The 21,423-nt window shown below is 35.1% G+C and overlaps 1 protein-coding gene across 2 annotated transcripts in view; it reads right to left on the minus strand.

The window, feature by feature from the left end:
* ATP6V1A (ATPase H+ transporting V1 subunit A) overlaps positions 1-21,423 on the minus strand; it is a 57,206-nt gene that overhangs the window by 32,330 nt on the left and 3,453 nt on the right. Inside the window, exon 1 of one of the 2 annotated variants that reach the window (XM_045785158.2) lies at positions 4,069-4,250. The exons of the other annotated variant lie outside the window; for it this stretch is intronic. The gene's annotated coding sequence lies outside the window, so the exon portion shown is untranslated. Of the gene's footprint in view, positions 1-4,068; positions 4,251-21,423 lie in introns of those variants that run through there. 2 annotated transcript variants of the gene reach the window in all.

Raw genomic sequence — 21,423 nt, forward strand, 5'->3', positions numbered from 1 at the left:
GGAGTTTTCACTGGCTTTAAACAAATGTACTATAAAGCAAAATGACTTTAGTGTTCAAAATTACAACACACTGGGCATTAGCAGTATAATGGTAAGCACAGCCGCCTTCCAAAATAACAACACACTGGGAGCAGAGGAGAAATTGATTCAGATGTGGGAGAAGTGCAAACCAATATGGATGAGGTAAGGCGAACAGGTAGGTGGAAAGTAAGTTCTGAGGCTAAGTTGAGTCCAGATAGAATACAGAAAGAAAAAGGAAAAACAAACCTGAGATTTGGGGATTAATTCAGGCAGGGTTGAGTAGTGTTTTTGTCTTTCTGGAGCCACTGAAGGATCACTATGGAACCATATACTCCACAGGGCACAATCTATAATCCATTAACCAAGATTATCAAAGAATTGGGGAGGAGAGTGTAACAATGAAGTCATTAACAGTGGAGTTCTGGCTTGATGCTCTTCAGAAGGAGAATGGTAGATAAGTCTACCAAGAAAGAACCAAGTAATTAAAGAAACAAGTATGAGTGAAAACAGAGATGGAAACCACATGGAGATAGAGGAGACTTGAAAGTAAGAAGAATATGATCAAAGGGTCAAGAAAAGTACCAAGAACTTAAAGATGGCCTTGGTGATAAGGTAGAGACTACCAAGGCTGGTAATTTATTGATAAAAGTTGGAGTATACTTAAATCCACTGGAAACAATGGAATTGAATTAGAAAGAAAAAAATAAACCACATATCACAGTCACAAGTGTCACAATAAAAGAGACAAAAGATTTTTGTGTTCTCAACAGGAAAATTAAATTGGAAGAAGGGCAGTTGAGGGAAGAAGTAAAGAAAAGGGGAAATTGGTTTACTAGGATTTTCCGGCTTCCTAAAGATGCAGAAGGGACTGCTAAGTAAGCAGGTATGGAACTGCAAATGACTGGACTATAAAAAGAACAAATTTTTCTAGAAACCACTTAGATAATAAGAAAAAAACAAAGTTTAAAGACAAACATTTATTTGGGAAATGGGCTGGGCAAAGTCTTCAAAGAAGTAGTAACAAACAAGTTCAAATTTTAATCTTCAGAAAAAGAGATTTTCAAAGTCAGAAGACAACGTGATAATAACAGTCTAACCTCTTCCTCAAATACGGGTATTTCCTACATAGCATGCATGATACATGGTCACCTGCCTATCAAAGTGGAAACAGCATGAAATTTTGAGTCAGCAGACTTTGAACACCCTGGTTCTACCAGTGACATGATGCAGGAGGATCTGGACAAATCATCTCTTTGTACCTTCAATCTGAAAAGTAGGAATAATGCTAATACCCATCCCAGAGTTGCGACTGAATTACAAATTGTTGAACGTTCCTTGTGAAATGTAAAATGCTTATAAGAATTTCATCAGTAATACCACTATTTAAGCAGGGCTTCAATGTTGAAAAAGCCATTCTGTTTTTTAAAAATCTCCTCTTAGTGTCTTATATCCCACATAAATCTACTTCCCCATCGTTTCTACCCTCTGGCCCTATTTCTTCCAACCGCTGTGGCCACACAGAGGATGTCCCTCTCCCAAGGAAATTCTCTGTAGTGCCTTTAACTCTCAAAAAAAAATTTCAGATCTTTCTCTCCCAAGGCTACTCTTTTCTGGAAGGATTTCATAATATCAATGTTTGTCTTATTTATTTATTTTTAAAGATTTTATTTATTTGAGAGACAGAGTATATGAAGCGGGGAGGGGCGGGGGGGGGAGCAGTGGGAGAGGGACAAGCAGACTCTGCGCTAACCGTGCAGCCTGATCCTATGACCCAACCCAGAGGATCATGACATGAGCCAAAATCAAGAGTTAGGTGCTCAACCAACTGAGCCACCCAGGTGCCCCTCAATGTTTCTTTTAAAGGGGAGCAAATAATATAAAAAATAGTATTCTAAATGTTATACAAGTAAGAACTGAAGAGTACAATTTCATCTGTCCTGGCTGCTTTTTATTGAAACAAGGTTTTGAGTCAGACAGATTAAGTTTGAATTTATAAATTATATCCTCAGGCAAATCAAATTCTTTCAAACTTTTGAACCTCAGTTTCATCTGTAAAATCTAATGGGGTTGTTGCATGGTAACTTTTACTTTTAGGTAAAAGTAAGCCTAACAGAAAAGTAAAAGCAATGACTACTAAATGTATTGTTAATACAAGCTTATCTTGCCTAATTTCTAAAAAGCACCTAGTATATTCCTACCTTCCTTTTACTTGAACAAAATCTAGTCACTTGGCTGTTTTTTTCTTAGCTACTAAGTGTATTTTACCGTAACTTTATTTTCTAAAACTAGGTAGATTTTAGGCATCCAGGATGTGCCAGGTGCTGTGTGTTACAGGTTGAAAATATAAAATATAATGGAGTAGTAAGATACAATCTCTCCCCCAAGGAACTTCTGGCCTGGTGGGATAAAAAGGCAAATAGGTAGTTATAACAAGTGACACATACTCTCATAGGAGCTGTCAGGCTGATCTGGAAGAGCACAAAACAAAGGCATCAAACCTGGACTTGGGCAGGACAGGAATGATTTAGAAAAGGGTAAGCAAAGTCTTGAAGGATGAACAAGGAGACATTAGAGTAGAGCTTCTTCATAGATGATTCAAATCTTCCAGGGTTCATGAAGGTATTCTGGAGAGAGTTCAGAAGGCAATACAGGTATCTGTTCTGATTTTTAAAAATAAGTATTTATATACGTTCCCTTTAAAACAACAGTGAGAACCTCTAAATGTATGAGCAATGATTAGTGGAAATCAAAGGGGTTATTCGTGATTCAGCTGCCTTGTGGATTTATCACTCAGCTGAATAATCCTAGCCACCATGGAAACTAATGATTCTATAGTTTTTAACTGTATTATTTTTAGGCATATATTATTTAACTTATGCCAAAGACAACAGACGTTAGAAACAGTGACATCAAACTAGTAAGAGAATTAAGAGCCTAAATAATAATTCTATAAATTTAGATACTTTTACCAGATCCACAAACCTGCATTCATCTGATTAATATTCTTATATAGCAAATCAAGATGATTCTACTTTTTAAAAAGTCAATGTTAAGAGGAGAAATATATGATAATGATTATGTGTAACTTAGCTTCTTCTACACCATTGTGTTACATGCACAGAAGTGGTTAAATACATCCCCAAACCAGCTATCTTTCAGGACAAAATAAGAAAATTATGAAAAGTTTTTAAAACTTTTAAAACTGAGTTTTTAAAATATAAAATGAAAAAATTTTCAGGACTTTTGTCCATTTTATATGTTTTAACACAGTTAAATTTTAATCTCAGCTCCAGCAACTCAGACCCTTCTGCTTGGTGTGCTCCTGCCTGGAAAGTTTCCTCACTCCCATAAATAGTCCCCCGATCCCATTATTATACTCAATGCTCTTACCCTGCTTTTCTTCATAGCACTTATAACTAACTACGTGAAAGAACATAATTCTTCTTTTTAATTCACTTTATTACATGTGTCACTCCCTACAATTCAAGTTTCACGAGGGCAAAGAAAATAGTGCCTGGGCAAAGAAAATAAGTACTCAGTGAATAGTTACTTAATAACTTCATACCCACTAATACCACTTTCATTTTACAAATGGGAAACCCAAGAAATGGAGATTTAAGTAACTGCCCAAGATCACAAAATTGGCAAGCTTTACAGGTGGGGTTTGAATCTCAGCAGTCTGACTCCAATGCCTCTGCTCATTAAGCCCTGCACTCTCTGCCTCAATTAACTAGGCTGATTTCTAACATTTGCATCTAAACAATCCTATCCGGTAGGAAGGACAGCAGTCTCTGCCTCAGGGCAACAGTGTTAACAAATTAGACAGGGAGAAGCAACATCCAGATTCCCCTTCAAAAAAGGACAGAAAATGTCGTCAGCAGATAGCCAGCAGCTGTCACCCCAGGGTTGGCCTCAGATGCAGAGAGCTGCCTGGCCCACCTTCACATCCTTCGCTGGCCACCTGCACCTGGTGACCGAGCAAAGCGCAGGTATAAAGACCCAGCCATGTCAACAGGATGTAGGATGTTTTCACAAGTTACTACTCACTTCAGATCTCCCCACAGGGTCAGCTAAGGCTTTTCCAGACCTGAATTGCATTTCAACTTCTTCTGTGCGCAATTCGGCGTCTGCCCCCTTCCCTTCACATGTGTTGATCCCCAACAAACATCTTATACAATAGACTCTTGGCATCTGATTCCAGAGAACCCAAAATGCTCAAATAATGAATAAAGTGAATAATTGCTCCCTGGATAATGAAACTTAGACTCACACTTGAACCACAACGATCTTTGGCCTGTTTTCTTAGTTATCTTATAACTAGTTATTCTGCAAAGGAGGAAAGAAATACAAAAGTGGCTTTAGAAAGTAGGGCACTTAGGACAATGCTTGGGCTAAGTCAAGCAACTAACGTAGAGGTCAGGTTCCCATACAACCAAAGCCTTAGTTTCGTCCAGGAACTCAACATATAACTTAGATAGAACCCACCATCAGTAGTTATAGGAAAAGAAGTCCCAATTAAGAGTTTATTTAACTTCTGAAGTACTTTTTCTGATAGAGTTGGAAAATATGTTTTGCAGGTCCGGAAGTTTTTGGCTCCAACTTCTTAACACTTCAAAAACACTTTAAGAAACTTCCATAGACTGGTCCAAGGTAATGAGCTTTTTTGAACATTAAATTTTCAATTCTCACAGCACTGAGATAAGGGTTCCCATTGTACTTCCAAATATTTTTTACCAAAGCACCTCAGTAGGAGAAAAACAAGTAAACAGTGAATAAATACCCCTCTATCTCCTCCCAATCTTGACAGAGAACAGGATGTTACAGCAGTCTACTATAAGCAGGGAAACTTCATTTTTTAGCAAGCGAGAGAGAATGCACACACTCGAGTGAGGGGGGCATAGGGGAGACACACAGAGAGAGGGAGAGACAGAATCTTAAGCAGGCTCCACGTTCAGCACTGAGTCCAATGCAGAGCTCCATCTCAAGATCCTGAGATCATGACCTAAGCCAAAATCAAGAGTTGGACACTTAACGAACTGAGACACCCAGGTACTCCCCAGAAAAATTTCTGTGTATGCTCTTGTACATTCTCTTAATCCAAGTAAGTTTTGCACTCTATTATATATAGTATCTGTTTTAAAAGATAAATATGAAATTGCTTCCTTCCCACAGGTAAAATAAAAATTATTTGTTAGATAGACTTATATTGACTTAATCACTGAAAAAGACTAAGCACATAGCAGTTTGATAAGCACGGTCACACAACATACTACTTTATATCCATTAATCACCCTTCATTGTTATGTATGAAAATAGTGAAAATAAAAATACTCCACACTAAAATCTTCCGTTTCATTATTTAATGCTTATGCCTCTACGTGAAAAAGCACAGGCTTTTTAAAGATGTATAAGACAACAACATCCCAAAACATTTTAACTTGAAATAAGCAAATTATATTGCAAGTTACATTACACTGTAAGTTAATCTTATCCCAAATCTCCATAATATCCAAAGTAACATATGATTTCATGCTACATTAAGTTTTATATGCTATTTATTAACTCCTTCCTATTACAATATACACTTATTCTTGTTGCTTTCCATCATTTAAAAAAAGCATGATACCTACTTTAAAAAACTTCAAAACAATGTGGCATACATAGCTGCACCCAGAGAAATCAACTCAATGATTATATAAAAACTTTGCCTTTACTTGTTTGATTTCTACTTTGAGGATAAAAAGTAAATGCAATTTACAACTAAAATTCCTACAGTGACAAGTTGTAGGGTTTTCCACCCATATCTATAAAAAATTAAAAACAAAACCCTGCTGTAGAAGGGGAAAAATCCAGAAAGTTAGCACAGGCAACCATCTGCTCTAATGAGTCAGCAGTCTCTTCTCCACGCTGCGGAACACTGCAGTAGCAAATCACAACACCAGAGGCCCAATTCTGTTTCTTCCATTTTACAAGGTCCTCTCTAAATTGCTACTGGTTGGTGCACTGTATAGTAATTTCATCATTCCAGAAATAATAGGGGTTCCTGGGGGGCAAGTATGAGGTGTTATGTAAGAGCTATATACCAAGGTTCCAGGACAATATTATTTACATATAAAATCCTGGGGCACTTAATACTTCATTTTGTACACAGTTTACCTTCTTAGAAAAGGGCATCATAAATCTGTTTGATATTCTTATGGTTAGTCAAAAGTTATAAAAGAAGTAGAATTCCAGCTAATAACACTACCTAGTATTTATAGAGTACAGTACTACATCATTTTGTGAAACACTTTCCCACTCATTTTATTTAATCTACCCACCCAGCAACTCCATTAGAAACGTTTATGCAGCAGATGACTATGCTTAACTAGTTTCTATTTTTATCTTGCCAACAAAACCCTAAGTTGGCTCCAATTTTGGTAAGCCCATCAAGGTAATTCTAGTTTCTTTGAGAATAACTGGCTTGGAAATGAGCATATAATGATGTTGTGACCAGTAAAGAGGTAAGGCAAAGTCCGTTGGAAAGCTTGTGGAAATAATTTCTTTGGTCTTTTATTTTTTTAAGATTTTAAATTTTTTTTGAGAGAGGGAGCGAGAAAGAGAGCACAAGCCAGGTGGAGTGGCAGGCAGAGGGAGAAACAGACTCACCCCTGAGCAGGGAGCCCGATGCAGGACTTGGTCCCAGGACCCTGGGATCAGGGCCTGAGCTGAAGGCAGACGCTTAACCAACTGAGCCACCCAGGCGCCCCTAATTTCTTTGCTCTTTTAAAAGATACAGGCCATGAGAAACACGTTTTTCCCCTTGCGATGTGCTCATCTGCACGAGATGTACAGCCAACCTGGGACCTTGTAGGGCGCTAATCTAAGCAGACAGGCCACTTTGCATTTGGGTCCCTGTTGCTTTTACTGGTCTACTAAATTAACCAATCTAAGAAGAAAAGAAAACGTTTCAAGAATAAATATTTTTATATTATATATATTTCATATTGCTATTTAAAAAAAGGAGAATGGGGGCCCCTGCGTGGCTCAGTCGGTTAAGCATCCGCTCTTGATTTCAGCTCAGGTCTTGATTTCAAGGTCATGAGTTCAAACTCTGCATTGAGCTCCATCCTCAGCGTGGAGCCTACTTAAATAAAAAGATAGATAGATAGATAGATAGATAGATAGATAGATAGATAGATAGATAAGAATGGATAGACCAAAAAGTTAAGAATAAAGGCAAACATAAGGTCACTACTTAAATAGCTTACAAAAATTACTGAGATGGACAATAAGGAAACGTGCAGACAAAATTGAGAACCAAAGTGTAGAGAAGTACAGAAAAATCACAGATGGCAAACCGGATTAACCGAATCAGGAAAAATTTACTCCTATTGGAATAAAACTTTTTGAGGACATGCATACTACACCCCTCCATTTATCAAAATAAAGGCATTCTTGTAAAAGAAATAGTAAATATAAAAGCTAAGGTGGACACTTAAGTGGGGAATAGAATTCAAACTATCAGCTACATACCTATACGTTTACTGACAGGCTTGCCAGCAAACAATTTTTTTTTTTTAAAGATTTTATTTATTTATTTATTTGACAGACAGAGACAGCGAGAGAGGGAACACAAGCAGGGGGCGTGGGAAAGGAAGAAGCAGGCTTCCTGCTGAGCAGGGAGCCAGATGCGGGGCTCGATCCCAGTACCTTGGATCATGACCAGAGCCGAAGGCAGATGCTTAATGACTGAGCCACCAAGGTGCCCCGCCCACAAACAATTTTTATAGCATTTCTAGAAATTAGCAATTAGATTCCTTTCACTTCAAATTTTTATAAATAAAATTGTACTATAGAGTGTGATAGTCCAAAGCTTTAGTTAAAAAAAACAAAATACTGTATTTACTCTATAAGTTCTATGTTTGAATTTATAGGCTAGAAGCCTATGATCAATGGTAAGCTATTATATGAATATACTTCAGTATCCCTGCTTTCAAGGAGCATGTTTATTATTTTTTGGCCTCTCCCTACACACAGCAAAGTACCTTGCACAGCAGTAATTTGATAAAAATGTCTGAAAATGAAAATAGGTAATATCAACTATTCATTACACACATATTTACACTCCAGGCACTATGTTAAAAAATGGGCACATACTTAACAGCCTTATGACATTAGTGGTGTTTGACTAGGAAATAGGTTTTGAGACTTAAGTCACCCACTCAAGACGACACAGCTACAGAGTGGTGAAGACCAGATTTAGTCTGGTTTTAACATGTAGGCATTTTACAACAAATAATTCAAAAGACCTATTTCAGCCAACAGCTCTATTACCTTTTCTTTTTTAAAACCAAAGTTGCCTGTTTTTCATTAGTAACTGACTCTATACTAGAATTACAAAGGTTAAAGGTTAATATGCAGGCAAAAGGGAGATGAAAAAAAGGTGACAGATTATTCACAAACTAAAGAATAAATAGTAGACCAAGAATTGACTGCTCCTAAAATATCCATCTCTCAAAAAACTAAGATTTTTTTTTAAAGACTTATCTATTTATTTGAGGTAGGGGTAGGGAGGGATAGAGGGAGAGAACAAGAGAGAGAAACAGACTCCTCTCTGAGCACGGAGCCCAGTGCAGGGCTCGATTCCACCATCCCAAGATTGTGACCTGAGCAAGAATCAAGAGTTGGATGCTTAAATGACTGAGCCACCCATGTGTCCCCCAAAATTAAGATTCTTAAGGAACAGTGCATAATGCCATATTTTACTAGTGCCTAGCTTTATAATACAAACCTAACCAACTGATAATAGGAAAGAAAGAAAGAAAGAAAGAAAGAAAGAAAGAAAGAAAGAAAGAAAGAAAGAAAGAGAAAGAAAGAAAGAAAAGAGAAGAGAGAAGGGCAATGAAGTGCAAAATAAATGGGCACATCTAAGTGGAAAATGAACATCTTTGGAGCAAATAAGACTATTAATGAAAACACCCAATTCTGTTACTGTTAATAACAGGGAATAGTAGTGGAAACTTGGTTAATAGACTGTCATAAATTTGGAACAATGAAGCTATATAAATAGTACCTGAGTGAGAAATTCCTCTTATTTTTCTTACTTCTTAGATAAAACTTAAACTAGAGTGTAAAAAAGTTCTGGTGAACCTGACCTTAATATCCCATTTGACTTTTTGTGAATTTTTAGAACATTTTCTCGATTTCAGGTTGAAAAAAATGAGTCCCTGAGGAAAGTCCCTTGATTTATATCCTGAATTTATCTAGGATATAAAAGCCAAGAGAGCCAAATGATATAAATAGTAAAGAAAATAAGCATTTATTACATATTTTTCTTTAAAATTTATTTTCAAAAGCAACAGGCTTCCAATTTTTAACATACTCAAAGGTGGTTGGTTAAGTGTCTGCCTTCAGCTCAGGTCATGATCTCAGGGTCCTGGGATCAAGTCCTACATAGGGCTCCTTGCTCAGCAGGGAGCCTGCTTCTCCCTCTGCCTGCCTCTGTCTTTCTCTGACAAATAAAATCTTAAAAAAATATATACTCCAAGTCTCATCACTTAAATGTTGACTTATTTCCTCACAATTTTTGACATACTTATAATCAATACTGTAATCTATTCTCACATATTGTTATTCATAAGTATCATCTCAAACTGTAAAATATTTCATTAAAGGGATACCATAGCTTACCTAATAATTCTCCTTACTGGGTACCAAGACAGCTTCCCACTTTTTGCTATTTCTGTTTTTTACACTTGCTAGTATACTTTTATTGATTTTAACTTACTGACTAGGGGAAGCCGAGGTAAGGCAAACAACTAAGGATCCATAATGATACTCTTTATGCTGATGTCTCATAAGAGCAATTCTTACAGACACACTCCTACCTAGAAGTAATGCCATATTTCATCTAATCTAAGATACCATCAATTATAACATACTCTTCTATTACACTCCAGAAATTTCAGGACAGGCATTAATTTCACAGTTGTTAAAATGTGGGGGAAAAAAACGTATTTCCTAGAAACAATAATATACCGTTATCAGAACTGAATACAGGACAATAATATTTATACAGAAGGAGGTCAGACTTGTCAATCGTTGTTAGAACCAAGGCTAAGAAATAGAAAAACAGATTTCTAAACTGCTAAAATGACTGTCTTTAAGTTTCTACATGTTTCAAGAGACCTTCATATTGTCTTGACTCAATTTATGCACAATTAAAAATTATTACCTAATATTTTAGATTACTACAGATTTAAAGTAACAAAACACCAAATTATTAGAGAGCTATACTCCAAGAATAAATAAAAAGTAGATAATGAAAGAGACTGTGAATTAAGGGTCATAAGAATGACCTATAACCATCAAGGAAAGGTCAATTTGGGTTTATTATTTTCAAGAAATACAGAAAGCAATCTGGCAATATCAACAAGGCCCTTAAAATAAATGTTCAAACCCTGTGATTATAAATTGTACCTCTGGGAATATATTTGACATATGGATAAGGATTTATTTACATATGTGTTAAACACTGCAAAAGTGAAAAACTAGAAATATCTTTAAGATCTAATGACAAACTGAAGTTAGTTTATCTGAAATCTTACAGTCTTCCCCCAAACCCCAGTGTATTTAATAATAATGAAATTTCTTGTGTTAAATAGTCCGCAAGTCCAAGTTCACAGTACCAAGCACTGTCCTTAGCAAATTCTCTTCTGAGAGGATCCTCAACCTTCGTGGCCTCTGAGCACTGCAATGGCTGTTTGGCTTTTGGATAGGTTGTCTCAGATAAACTGTGGCTGAAGTGACCGTACCAATTTAAAAAAATGTCAGCAGTCATGTATGAGAACTATCCCCTTTAAAAGTAATCAACCTAGAAATTTTTCAACTACTTAAAAAAAAAAGGCCACTGCTCAAAATAATAAGAAACCTCTCTTGAAAACTGCCTACAATTACCGTATCACTCTTTGAAATGTTAATTAAGGAGAAATTTTCTGGATTGTTTAGCCAAGCAAACATACCACAAACAGCCAACATGGCCAAATATAAGCAATACACATATCTGAGAACAATGTATATAGAAGAGTCAGCACCAACAGTGTTGCAGTGAAAATGCTATTACATTTGTATTATAAAGTGATATTTATGTATTCAAATAGATCTGTTTATTTCATGGATGGAACAGAAGAGATAGAAGGTTTACAAAGTGTACAAAGACACATTAACCCAATGTTAAAAGAAGCATCACCATAAACAGGTTCACCTTCAACTCAGGAGTTCATAAAATCTCTGCAATGAAAATATGACTTAAAGGATAAAGTGTGCAAAGAAGTGGGAAAGAATGCTGCCTAGTATAGGTGAGAAAACACTTCACAACATGGACTTAAAGGTATGACTTCAATCAAAAGTTCACAGACACTTCCAATTCAGAGGGCAAGAAGCTGCATTTCTAATGGTTTGCCTAGTATTCCATGATTTGTAACAACCAGGGTTTATTTAACTAAAGTGGCTGTGGGGAGAGAAGGATTTAATCACAGATGGAGGTTTTCAATAGTATGGTTTGCTAAGGAATTAACTTCCAGTTCCTCCTGGCATGTGTTCAGTCTTCAATAGTGCTCCTTTGTCATACTTGCTACCACTGTAATTACAAATCTGTGAACAGAGTTGTTCAATGTCTGTCTCCACTGCCAGACTGCAAATGCCAGGGAAACAGGGACTATACCTGTTTCATTCGTTGAGTACCCCAATTACATAGTAAAGCACACTGACACATAGTAGAGAATTACTAAATATCGCTCAGTGACAATACTGGCAAAGGCTGTGTGGGATATAAGCACGCTCATTCATTGCCGAGTGAAAACTGATACACCATCTTTGAAGTGCACTAAATACACATTTTGGCCTAATGCCCAATGGCCAAGATCTAAAAAAGCCAGTATTTAGCTGAGGCCAAAGCTAAAACCAAATACCATCATCACAGAATGACCTTCTAATGTAAAAACTTTTGTTAGAAGTTGAAAATCTTGAAATTTTAATGGCTATTTTGATTATGATTGCTGGAACACCAAATCATTCTACAAAGAATAGATAAAATCTCTATTCTTCCTGGTATTATTATTTAAAATTTTATAAACATTTATTAGCTCAAAAGGGCTATATAATACAGATATAAGTGGACAACTGACTTTTGACAAAAGTGCAAAGGGAATTCAGTGGAGAAAGTTAGTTTTTTAATAAGTGGTAGAACAAGTCTATATGCAAATGCAAAAAAAAAAAAAAAAAAGGTACTTCAATCCACACCTTGTAGCATATACAAAAATAAACTAAAAATGGATGGTATACCTAAATGTAAAACCTAAAACCATAAAACTTCCTTTGTGATCTTGGACTAGGTAGATTTATTAGATAGAATACTCAAAACACAATCCATAAAAGAACAAATTGATAAATTGTACTTCATGAAAATTACAAACTTTTGCTCTTCAAAATATTGTTAGAAAAAAAGCCAAGTCCCAGACTGGGCAAAAATACTTGCAAAGCATAAATGTAATAAAGGACATATCTAGAATATATTTTAAAACTCCCCACACTGGATTAAAAAAAAACAATTAAAATGATGAGCAAAGGGTTTGAACATATACTTCACCAAAGAAAATATATGGATGGTAAATAACTACATGAAAGATGCTTAACATCATTAGAAAGATGCAAATTAAAAGCAAAATAAAATGCCACTCCACACACAATAGAATGGCTAAAATTAAAAAGACCATAGGAAATGGTGAGGATATAGAACAAGAACTATCATATACTGGTGGCAGGAATGTAAAATGATACAAGCATTTTGAAAAACAATTTGGCAGTTTCTTAAAAAGTTAAACATACACCCACATATGATCCAGCCAATCTACTCCTTGGTATTTACCCATAAGAAATGAAAGCATATGGGGGCACCTAGCTGGCTCAGTTGGTAGAGCACGAGACTTGTGATCTTGGGGTTATTAGTTCAAGCCCCACAGTGGGTGTAGAGATTACTTAGAAATAGTAAGATCTTGGCACGCCTGGGTGGCACAGCAGTTAAGCGTCTGCCTTCGGCTCAGGGCGTTATCCCGGTGTTATGGGATCGAGCCCCACATCAGGCTCCTCTGCTATGAGCCTGCTTCTTCCTCTCCCACTCCCCCTGCTTGTGTTCCCTCTCTCGCTGGCTGTCTCTATCTCTGTTGAATAAATAAATAAAATCTTTAAAAAAAAAATAAATAGTAAGATCTTTAAAAAATACCTTAAAATAAAAACAATTTTAAAAAAATGAAAACTTATGTCCAAAGACTTTTATATGGATGTTTATAGCAGCTTTATTCATAACAGCCAAAACCTGGAAAGACAACCCTAATATCTATCAATAGATGAATGGATAAACAAATCGTGGTACAGTTACAAAACAGAATAATACTCAGCAATGAAAAAAATTAAACACTGAAATGCTTAAAACCTGGAAGAATCCCAAAATAATTATGCTAAGTAAAAGGCAGACCAAAAAAAAAAAGGTTCTATTTAGGTAAAATTCTAGAAAATGCAAACTAACCTACAGGGACAGAAAAAAGATCAATGGTTGCTTGGAAATGGGTAGTGGGGAGGTATGGAAGGAAGGAATCACAAGGCAGCATGAGAAAAAACCTTTTGGAGGTGATGACATGTTCACTATACTGATTGCAGTGATCGTTTCACAGGTGTATACATACATCAAAACATCAAACTGTACACTTTAAATATGTGCAATTATGTCAATTATACTCAATAAAACTATTTCAAAAGCACAAAATATTAGCAATATGACTCCTATAGGGCATAAATGCTTACACAGTATATATCACATTCATTTTTGCTTTTACTTGTCGACTAATAGTTATAAAAGACAACACGGCTTATGAAACTCATAAGAGAATCTTAACCCCAGGAGAATCACAGGAGGAACCATGGAAAACAGCCAATCAAGTTTCTGTCTGTTTAGAATGAATTGATGTGGCTCCTGATAAGGCTGTATGAGCACACTTCAATATTGTCAAGCTCAGCAAAGCCTGGGAATACTTAACAGCTCAGGAATACAGAAGTCAGATATGCCTTCAAAGTACTTACTCGTCTATGTTTTTAGAACAGGACTTAAAGCAGTATCTTGGATGAAGATTTGGGAAAATCTTAACCCTATCTTGAATGAATTTTTGACATATGAGATATAGAAAGGTTTGTCTTCCAAGACACAGGCTAAGCTCTAATATTTTGGATATCAAAGTTGCTATGGTTCAATGACTCATTTGGAGGATAAAGATAAGAGGGAGAGTTACTGTCTATTGTTTTATACTGCTCTAATTTGAAGTAGAAATAGTTCACAATAAAGAACTGAGAGCCTGTTTATCTCTGCCTCTTTATAGGTATTTCCCCCACCCTCGTTATCCAACAGTATCTTTGGGTGAGGATGAGATCATATTTAAACACACACACACTCACATCCCGCTGAACAACAGCAAGTACCATAAATCTGCATTCTAGTACTGTAGGTATGTTCGAGCACTGTAGGTACACGAGGCTGGGACCTGAGCAGATTCTGTACTGTAAGTGTCTGCTTTGGATCCCATTAAAGAATTTGGTGTGTGTCAGCCTGCTTTTGAATTAATGATAATTTTTTCCCTTTCTTGAAACAAATGAGACAGAGGACAGTGAGGAGAAGTATATTTAAAACAATTCGTGGATGTTGCACCTCAGCTGAGTAAAACCTCCCACTGCCTAATTCTGCATTACCTAAGACCAGGACTTACAGATAACCGAAAACCCATTTGTCACAAGAAAATACATAATTATTCATACATTTAGGTATCACACTCTCAGTGGTCTTATTAATTGGCAATCTGATTCCCTATTTATTTGAAAGCACTTACATTATTGTTTTAGTACATAAAATTGGCAACTTTCACAATTATTAACAATCTTAGCATTTTATTCTTTTAATAATATACATTGACAATTGTAGCATTTTGCTCTTTCAATGGTACACATTCAAACTTCAATTTATAGCATTTCAATGCATAAATCACATAAGCAACACTTCGAATCATAATGTGAAAACTTACCATTATTTGAAAGTAACAAGAAGTCTAAATGTCATACTTCGTTCTTATAGTGACATTGTTCCATTGAGTAGATATGATGGGTAGTCTATGCTATCACAAGATGGTAGATAACTCGTAATTCAGGGATGCTAGAAATGTTCAAGGCATTTAGCTACTCAATTTCCCAAAGACTCAAGCTAAATGATTTGGCAGATTTAAGCACAAATCTAAACTTCTGTGCATTGCTAAATTGGAAAGTAATTTGGCCATACCCACCAAATTTCAAAATGTACATATCCTTTGACTCAGTTCTTCCATTCCCAGGAATTTCCTTAATGTGTACAAAATGTCCTATTATCAAAATATTATAGCCTGTTTCTTATAGCAAAAGTCTGGGAACGTCCATTACTATGGAGACTAGTTAAATAACTTGTCATAGTAAAAACGGCTGGTAATACTCAGCAGTATTAAGATAGACTCTGGAAAGAGATGCCCTGGATTCAAATCCTGAGTCCTATTATGAGCTGTGTGACATTGTTAGGCATTTAACCACCCCATGCCTAATTTGCTTCATTTATTAAATGGGGATAAATACAGTACCTATTTCATAAGGTTTCTGTAAGGCTTCCATGAATGAATACAACTAAAACATCAAGAAAAGTGTCTGGATCAGTAGTAAACTCTCAATAAATGTTACATATGATGATGATGATACATTAGTACAACTGAATACTAGACTATTATTTAAAAGAATGATGTAGTTTTAACTGTACAAATGTGGAAAAATCTCCCAGATAACATTGTTAAGTGAAAAATGTAATGTCCAGAACAATGTGAAGCAGTACTACCTTTGTGAAAAAAAAAATAAGGATTGGGAGAGGAGAAAATACACATATATAAGTTCATAGTTTTTACTGCATTTGTACATGTATTATCCATTCAACTTGATTAAAAATATTATTGAATGATTGAATGAGTGCTAAAATAATTAAGCCACATAATAAAATTACTACATATATCTAACTGAACAAAAGAGCATGGTAACTAAATAAAAATGGCAAATATTTACACAGATCTTTCGTTCCAATAGTTATCTAATTACTTTTCTTATATAATTCATTTAATCCTCACAACACTTAACAAAATAAATACTCTTATTATCTCTATCTTAAAACTGAGAAAAATGCAGAAAGATAAAAGCAACTTCCCCCAAAGTCACACTGCTAGGAAGTAGCAGAGCCAGGATGTGACTCAGTCTGTCTCCAGTACTTATGCCCTTAACCTCCTTGCTATGTTGTCTCTCAATATTATTTGAAAATTACTTATTATTTACATATATCTGAATTCTTTTCAAAAAGAAATTTGTATGGTTTGTGATAAAGAACATATATGCTATTAAGTTAATAATATTGGTAATTAAAAGAGAAAAACAAAAAAGATGAACATGAGAAACAAATACAGGTGCTTTAAACATACAACAAATCCAACTCTAAAGCATCTGCCATTTTCTTTTTTTTTTTTTTTAAGATTTTATTTATTTATTTGACAGAGATTGAGAGAGCACACTTGCAGAGGGGGAAAGGGAGAAGCAGACTCCCCGCTGAACAGGGAGCCTGATGCGGGGCTCCATCCCAGGACCCTGGGATCATGACCGTAGCCAAAGGCAGACTGAGCCACTCAGCCGTCCCTGCCATTTTCTATCATAGCCTTGAACGATGTATTAACTTCAGCCTCTTAAAAGGACTGAAATAAAGTATTAAATAATTGTCAATACTTTCAATTTTGCCTCTTTAAAGACATTCTTATTTGAGGGGCGCTTGGCTGGCTCAGTGGGTAGAGCATGTGACTCTTATCTCAGAGTCATGAGTTCAAGCCCCACGTTGGCCGTAGAGCTTACTTAAAAAAAAATATATATATATATATACACATATATATGTGTATATATATATATAAAATCTTATTGGAAGCTTTCCTAAGGAGAGTTACTCCCGTATTTCATTTTTTGGGTTTTTTCTATTGACTAAAACTCAAATGTGGACTTTTCCTTATTCTGATTTTGTCATATGATTAAGTCAGATGATATGCCCCATATTTGTGCAATATGCTCTGTATCTCCCAGGCATAAAGAATTTCTGGAAAATTTAATATCCACAGCAAAAATAAAGAGTATATTTACAACCCAATCTGGTAATGTCTGGCATTTCCCTGCACATTTTTTTTTAAACATATATTTTTTTAAAGATTTTATTTAACAGAGAGAGACAGCCAGTGAGAGAGGGAACACAAGCAGGAGGAGTGGGAGAGGAAGAAGCAGGCTCCCAGCGGAGAAGCCTGATGTGGGGCTTGATCCCAGAATGCCGGGATCATGCCCTGAGCCGAAGGCAGACGCTTAACGACTGTGCCACCCAGGCGCCCCTCCCTGCACATTTTTAATGACAACTTCTTATTGGGTACACAATGGTTACCACATATACAAAATTAAGGAGAACTTATGGAGTTATCAGGACAATTTATACACTTTCCCCTTAACCATGAGAATAAATAAATCAAAAAATATTTCAGGTAATTGCCATTTCTGGTCATTTCAAGTGGTATTTTCCTCCTTATTAATTCCTTCTTTGCCCTATTAGAATGTTTATTTTTTAAATGTCAATGGTTTTGTTTTTTGTAATTACAGAAACACTATGTTCATTGTAAAAATAAAAACACAATAATACAGAAAAGCGTTAAGGACAAAAGTAAAAATCTGAAATGCCCATCCAACCATTCTGACATGACCACTAAACATCTTTTCCTGCAATTGATCTTGTACAGACATGCGTAAACAGTTTAACATGCACATGTTATTGTGGGGGTACTCTTTTTTTCTTTCCTTCTTTTTTCTTTTGCTTATTTCCTCCTTCCAATGTTAACAACTGTTTAAGCACATACAAAACTCAAAGTGTTTTCTCAACTGTTTTACAAAAATGGGATCTCATTACATACATTTCTCTAACTTTGCCTTTGTCACTTAAGGTACATGATGGAGATCCTTTCCACTCATCAGTATAGCTTTAACTCCTATTTTTTTAATAACTTCAAAAATATTCCATGATATGCCTATGCCATGATTTATACAATACTCCTATTGACAGCTATTCCCTTTATTCCCAGGTTTTTGTTACTATAAAACATTGCTGCAATCAACATTCACGTAAATGCTTGCTTGTCTTTCTTTTTTTCTTTCTTTTTTAAAAGATTTTATTTATTTATTTGAGAGAGAGCATATGAGCGGGAGGAAGGGAAGAGGGAGAGGGAGAAGCAGGCTCCCCACTGGGCAGGGAGCTTGACAAGGGACTCAATCCCAGGACCGAGGGATCATGACCTGAGCCGAAGGCAGATGCTTAACTGACTGAGCCACCCAGGCACCCCTAGCTTGTCTTTATTTCTAAGATTCCACAGAATGGGACGGCTGGATGGAAAAATACATATATTCAGTATTAACAGACACTGCCTGATTGTTTACTAAAAAAAACTGTAACAATTCACATCCCCACTAGCATCCTATGAGAAAATCCTTTACCGCGGATCCCTACTAGCAGTAGGTTTACCACTTTATTTTTGCTAGTCAGAAGAGTATTTCACTGTTAGCGTATCAATTACTAGTGAGGTTTTGTCTTTTTTTTTTATGTTTGTTGAATGTCTGGATTTCTCTTCTATGATGTTCTGGTCACACGTTTATCTATGTTTCTATTGCATGTACTCTTAATATGTACTAGTTTTTACATATATTAACTCTTTATTTGTTATACATATTTCAAACACTTTTTTTCCAAACTGACTTTTGTCCTTTATCTTTGCCATTGAAAACTACTACATCTAGTCTGTATGTACAAAGAAAATCCAGGGGATTAATGTTTTAAATATTTTACTGTTTACATTTAAGCTTTTAATCCCTCTGAAATTATTTTGTGCCTGTGCTGCAAAGCAGCAGCTCAATTTTATTTTCTTTGAGACAGACAAGTTGTATTGGTTACATTTACTATATATGTGCCATTTTCTCCGAATGGATTGAAATAGAGCTTTGTCATGTATTAGATTCCTTTATATGCTGGGATTTACTTCTGCTTTTAAAATTTTGCTGTGCTTACATACGCCTAAAAATACATCTGCACTGATAAAATTAAATAATTTATTTAGTTATCTGGATAAATTGAAACATTTTCACTTAAGATATTCAGATAATTAAGAAGAAATCATTATTTAAATGTCTTAATTCTCCATATCAAATTTAAAAAAAATTTTGCTGCCCAAAGCAATGACTACTGATGGTGGAAATTCACATACACAAAAGGAAGAGTAATAAATTCTAAATCTTTCTTTAATCTCCTAATCCAGGGATAATCACTTATTTTGATGCATTTCCTTCCAACTTTTCCAATATGAATATATAATCACTGTGACATAGTTTTTTTAATCATGCTCTTTCTTCAGTTTTATAAGTATTGCCCAAATTAGTCTTCTCCATTTTACTTTTAAACAAACACTCCTTTTTAAAAAATTAAAGAAATAACTAAAACAAAACACGAAGTCTGGTTGTTTTTCATTGCTCAAACACATCTGGAGCTCTTCTGGATCACATCAGGCATTATCCATTTTATTGTCAATGAAATATGCTTAATTATCTTTCAGAAAAGAAACAAAACATGACATGTTGTAGGTATAATTTTTAAAAAGGTATATCACCAAAAGAACAATAGTTTTTATAGACAGCATTAAGATTCAAAACTTTTTGATTCAAAATTTTTTGAAACCAAAAAAATAGCACAGGTCAGATCCAAAAATACCTGAATACCAATTTTTAAAAACAGGCTAATCACGGTTGTAAAATTTATTAAATAGAGCTAACTACGAACAAAAATAAAGGGGAGTTTAAAATAAATTAGTCATAGATAATTTTATTCACAGTAGTTAACTAATTCTAAAAATACCTTTGATAATTTAAGTAAAAAGAAGAATCTATACTTATACTATGAAAATATACATCCATTCCAGTCATCTTTATAAATACACACAAAAACATATATGTATATATATATGTATTTACTATATATACAATATGTATATACTATATGAATAAAAGAATACACTTATACAAACCAGTCACTTTCGTTTCACAAGAGGAAAAAAGAGAATTGTAAAACTTTTAAAGTCTCTACAGAAGGAAATTAAATGGAAAACACAGACCACAATTTACTTCACCAAAATATAAAAGTTGACATTAAATTCAGTAATCTCCCCATAAAAATCTTTCCTTAGAATAAATGAGTAATAAATTTTTCAGGATTAAGGTGAAACATTAACTCATGATAACTATACTTCAATTATTGTTTAATTTACTGGTATTTTCCAATATAAAACCACTAATCTTTGTGAATCATCAATTTAGAAGAAAATTTTTTTACTCTAGTTCATGTCCCTGTCATATTCTCTACATTCCCATCTACTTCATATGAGGACAAAAATTAAAGACATGTAAAATAAAATGCAAAAATTGTAAACATAAGCATATACTCAAAAGTTCCTGCTCTATAGCTCTGCACAATTTTAATATATTTCTATAACCCACTGTAAGGATAAAAATTTAGAAACAGAAGAACTACTCCTTAAATTGATTCTACATATTAACAATCATAAGCTTTGGAAAAATCTATATAAAAAATATTAAGTCACTGCAGTTGCCAAAATAATGGGAATTTGTTGATATTTCTCAGCTTCTATTGATAAATCTGTTTTAGAATCTCTGCTATAAGTACATTTTTCTAGTTCCTCTATTTTTTGGTAATAGCCTCATTTCAAATTCTATTCATTTCTCTACACCCCAAACCTGTTCCTCATTTTATAGGATGACTTAAGTCTCCTTTAAAAATACAGTATACAGGAGGCGCCTGAAGGCTCTGTCGGTTAAGCGACTGCCTTCAGCTCAGGTGATGACCCCAGGACCCTGGGTTGGAGCCCCGCATTGGGCTGCCTGCTCAGCAGTCTGCTTCTGCCTCGCCCCTCTGCTTCAGGGCGCGTGTGCGCATGCTCTTTCTCTGTCTTAAATAAATAAAATCTTTTTTAAAAATACAGTATATAAAACCAAACCAGATATGAGTAAAGCTAACAAAAACTTACAATGTACTAGGCTCCCTGTATTCATAGTCTAATTTAATAGCACCTATGGGATAAATTGAAATATGAGAACATTTAAGCTTAGATTAAGTAAACTGTCCAAGGTCACACAGCCTAAATAAGTGGTAGGGTCAGAACCTGAACCCAGGTCTGTATAACTGGGAAA

This window comes from Ursus americanus, chromosome 4, assembly GCF_024610735.1.
Source record: "Ursus americanus isolate L20-20 chromosome 4, mUrsAme1.1.p, whole genome shotgun sequence".
Taxonomy (NCBI): domain Eukaryota; kingdom Metazoa; phylum Chordata; class Mammalia; order Carnivora; family Ursidae; genus Ursus; species Ursus americanus.